Here is a 5,372-nt window from a genome sequence, read left to right as displayed (position 1 = left end):
TAGGATGAATTTTTTTTGACAAGGATTATGTCTTGTATGCCATTGTGCGAGTAGTGATTGAAAATAGAATGAATCCTTTTACATTCCGCAGTATTGATCTTCCCTGATCCATATTTTTTTATGTATTATTGTGAGGCTCCGTAAGTTCTCTTATGTTGAGCATGATCAATTAAATTCATCACTTTTTGTGGTTAATTTGGTTGTATATTTCCGATTCGATTAATTGTGGGTTCTCTTCTGAAATCTAATTGAGTATTTTTGGATTCAAATTCATATTCGTATGTGATTTGTTATTTCCAAAGAAATCCTTCTTTTCTTTTGAAATTAAGGTCGCTCTTGTTGTTCTTCCGGGAACGACATTTTATGCGGGAGAGTTCTTGATTGAACTTGTGCTTAATTGCCAAATCTTTGTGGGAGTGCGACTGTGGAATACTATAGGGGTTATCTTGTATCTTTATAAACTCCTTGATGAAAGCATTTAGCTTCGGCTTTATGATTGCATCTAAACAAGTTGATATATGCTTTCTTTTGGTCATGAAGAAATTTCATTAGAATCCCGTTCTTGTACCTTTGCAAATTTTATTGAAAAAAAGGGGGAGAATTAATATGTAGTTCACACTACAAATACATATGGTTTTAGGATCATTATGTAAGGGGGAGTGGTTTCCATGTGAGATGGAGTATTGACTAAGGGGGAGTGATACATATCACCATAATATTTTTCTCGAAGTTGTGATACAATTGAACTTTGATGATGCGTAATGATATTATGACACTGTATAACAATGATCGAGAATACTTGTTTTCTCATTGTTATAGCTACGTATTTTAAACAAAGATAATGCTGAACTTACAACCTTTGGGATCATTGGAGTACTTGGAAGTGACGAAGATTTCGAGTAATGTTGAAGATTAGGCGTGTGGAATAGGAGCTACAAAAGTTTATTTATTTATTTTTGTATTCCATATGTATTGATAGTTTTGTCACTAAAATTGACAAGGGGGAGATTGTTAGAGCACTGCTCGGTCGAACTCGCATGCGTTGCTATCTCAAGCATGTTTGTCAATGTTAGTGATCAAATCTATAAGTCTTGATTTATAGTCTACTATAGCTAAGTCTCGGACTAGGATAGAAAGTGTAGTTGATCTCAAGAACTCCTTAGCGATCATCATACAAGACGAAGAACTACTCAAGGAACTGGTAGAACTTCATCGACTAAAAGGTATGTGGAGACTTGAACTTATCTATCACTCAAAAATCTATCTACTCTATCTCTTATCTTGAGACAACAGTCGTCTTGCTCTATAGACTTTGATTATACACATTTGCTATTTTGAGCCGAGTTTATCTCGCCTATCTATTTCACGAAATATGTGTTGGTAAGCTTTCGCTTTGGCCAAGTTCAGTTTTACCTAGTGGCGAAAGTAATGTTATGTTTCAATCACCTTGAAAATGGCTTTGACGAAAAATAGTTTGTGAATAACAACTATATAACCTCCTCTAAGAATGTTTCAATGATTGAAATGATAGTTTAGATTATATAACCATTGTTGGATATAAGCATTGTGTGGAAACACATATATGTATAAGTCCTTAATCCTTGAACCAAAGTACGCGTACTTTGTTGATCAGGAAAACCGGAACAAGAGCTGTGAGCTCAGTCCGCGAACCCAGTCCGCGAACTGGCGTAGGTTCTCATCCTAAGAATATCTGCTAGAGTTTGTGAACTCCTTCCGGGAACTTAAGTCCGCAAACTTGAGTTGGTTATATCTAAAGACGATTATTTGTGAACTTATATTTATATTAACTAAGGAATGAAAATTGCAAACCGTGGCTATAAAGTTCATGAATCGATTCGAGTGAATCAAATCATTTTTGCTTCGATTGTGTCTTGTATAGTTATATAAGATTTATACAATTGAACAACTCTCTAACTAGTTCATTTGAGTGATTTGAACTAGTTATGGTGAAGAAGAATATGGTTGATATGAAAGTGCTCATATGGCTAACAACTTGGTTAACTACTTTTGAACTAACAAATGTACATGTTTGGGTACGGTTACACAAACCTAAAATCGTGCATTTCATTTGTGTGTAACAAGCTAAGTTTTCGATCTAACGGTTGAAAGATATTAGCTTGAATCTAATCAGGTTTTCATCTAACGGTGAATATTGAATGCTTTATTACTAAGCTAACATTGATTGCAAACCCTGATTTGAAAGACTATATAAGGGAGAACTCTAGCAACCCCACACCTCATGTGTGATAGTAGTTGTATTAGCTAGAGTCGATTCTCCTTTAACCTTAGGCTTTTTCTTGTAAACCAGGTTAACGACTTAAAGACTTCATTGGGATTGTGAAGCCAGACCGATACTACTTTCTCGTAGTTGTATGATCTAATCTTGCTGATTCTATCATGTTAAGTACAATCGTAACGATTGGCTTGAGATTAATATCTCCGATAGGCAAGATATAAAAGTAGTCACAAATATCTTCGTCTCATCATTTGTGATTCCACGATATCTTCTTTCGCCGCGTCGATTAAGATTATTGTGAGGTGATTGAAAATACTAGGTTGTTCTTCGGGAATATAAGTCCGGGTTATCAATTGGTTCTTGTTCACCTTGATTTATCAAAAGAAGGAACAAAAACTTGTAGGTATTTCTGTGGGAGACAGATTTATCTATTACCGTAGATTTTTCTGTGTGATACAGATTTGTTTATTGAAGTCTTCGACTTTGGGTCGTAGAAACTCTTAGTTGTGGGTGAGATCAGCTAAGGGAATCAAGTGCTTAGTATCCTGATGGGATCAGAGACGTAAGGAGCGCAACTGTACTTGGATCAGTGTGAGATTGATTGGGGTTCAACTACAGTCCAGACCGTAGTTAGTTTGTAGTAGGCTAGTGTCTGTAGCGGCTTAATACAGTGTGTGTTCAATCTGGACTAAATCCCGGGGTTTTTCTGCATTTGCGGTTTCCTCGTTAACAAAATTTTGGTGCCTGTGTTATTTCTTTTCTGCATTATATTTTGTTATATAATTTAAATATCACAGGTTGTGCGTTTGAATCAATCAATTGGAAATCCGACCTTTGGTTTTTGATTGAAATTGATTGATACTTGAACATTGGTCTTTGGTACCGTTCAAGTGGTTTCTCTTGTATTCAATTAGATTCGCAGATTTCTATTTGCTTGAGTAAAGAATTGAATCAAGAAAGAGAGATATAACTCTTTGATATACTTTATTAAGATTGAGTCTAGTTGATTCTCTTGAAAGTAAATTGGAGTTTGTCCATACATATTGCTAATAGAAATATTGGGTGTGGTTATTGTACCCCCGCTTTTTCAATTGGTATCAAAGCATGAAAACACGTTAAAGACCTTACAAGTCTGTGTTTGTAGCGATCTGACTCTATGGACAGAGGTGCTATCTTTATTAACGTACCACCAGTTTTTGATGGCTCTAATTACTTATGGTGGAAAATTGTTATGCGAGCTTTTCTTCAAGCACATGATTTTCAATCATGGGTATATGTAGTTAATTGATATAATGTTCTCGTTGTGGCAATAGGAAATGTAAACGTTCCTAAGGACATTGGTGAATACAGTCATGCCGAGATACTTGCTGCAAAGCAAAACTCTGACGGTTTGAATGCCATCATACATACCATTACCCCAGATCTTCAGCACCATGTGTCAAATTGCACTAAGTCAAAAGATGCGTGGGATATCTTAGAAACCGTATTCGAAGGTAATACCAGTGAAAAGGAAGCTAGGCTTCAAAACCTTAATTATGATTGGGAAAACCTTCGCATGTCAGATGAAGATTCATTTGATGAGTTTAATCACAAAGTGTCTGAAATTGTTAATGCATCTTTTGCATTGGATAAGACTATTCCTGAAAAGGACAATGTGATGAAAATTCTCAGATCGCTGCCATGTAGATACGATTCTAAGAAGCATTCCATCATTGAGGGAAATAACATTGATACACTTTCCAGAAACACTCTGATAGGAAAGTTAAAAGTTCTTGATCTTGACACAAGCAGAACATTCGAGTTCAATGTTGTGACCAATGCAATTGTATCCTCTCACTTGTCTTGGGATGATGAATGTTGCTCCAATCATGTTGATTTTGATGAATCACTGATAATCAGAAAGGTCAATAATTTAATAAAGAGGAAGTGTAGATGTGAAGAATATCCGTCTTCAGTTAATGCTTCAGATGATTCGGTTACTACAGATTCTCACTCCTCAACAACTTCTGATTCAGAACTTGAGTATGACACAGAGTTTCTTGATCTCTTGAATAAATAGATTCTTCAAGAGAACCTTCACCTAAAGGCGTCTCTGAAGAAAGTTGAATCATCACTCCAGGCGAAAAAATATTGAGATAGAGCGTCTTAATGATAATTTCGTCAGAACCATGTCTCTAAAGGAAGAAGAGATTAACACTCTCAAGTATGACCTGCAAAGGCTATCTGGAAGCTCTGACAAAATTGCAGCAATGTTATTTGGTCAGATATCATTTGGAACACTAATAGTTTAAGGTTCAAAATCAAAACTCAAAGATCAAATTTGTTCGTTTCAACTAATCAAGGAACAACAATTGTTGATTGTTTTGTTAAAAAGGAAGAATCACATAAAGACGAAAAATCCTCTTTGATTTGTTCTTTTTGTGGACACTCGAAACATGTTCAGGATACTTGTTGGAGGTTCAGAAGGAGAAATAAGAGAATCACCAAACTTCAAGAGAACATGCAGAAAATGAATCTGGGATCGGATAACCAAGCTCTAAAAAATTCCAGATCTAGACGAGGTAAGAAATATATTTACATAACAAACAGTGATAAGTGATGTGATTTGTAGATAGTGGTAAAAGTGGTTCGATTCTCAGACTTGCGAATGAAATTAATTAGACTTAAATTCTAATATTAAAATAGAAAACTCACTAAAAATTATAGCAAACTCAATCAAAGTTGATATCAATATTAAAAGAACACTGAGGCTAAGATTCCACTATTTTCCAAGTTCAAAGTGATTTAATTCAATATTTATATTCAATATTTATATTCATGCAATTTTTTCGTGCAATTTGATTCTAAACTATTGCAACAAGTAGATTCTCAAAATAGAGTGTAAATCCGAAGCATAGAACATCAAAAACCTAGGTCCAAGCATGCTCTATCAAAATAAATAACAATTGCTTAACAACAATCATTCAAACAATTTTCACTCAAGGCAAAACAATCATAAAAATAATTGCGATAAATAAATAAATAAGAATATACCACTTTTTGTTAGAAAAATAGCTTCCTTTATCGCCTCAGAAATGGGGTTTAGCTCCTCATATTAACCATTTGCTCAAAATAC

This window comes from Papaver somniferum, chromosome 10, assembly GCF_003573695.1.
Source record: "Papaver somniferum cultivar HN1 chromosome 10, ASM357369v1, whole genome shotgun sequence".
NCBI lineage: Eukaryota > Viridiplantae > Streptophyta > Magnoliopsida > Ranunculales > Papaveraceae > Papaver > Papaver somniferum.
The sequence above is the reverse complement of the archived record's forward strand: the minus strand, read 5'-3'. Positions refer to the sequence as shown.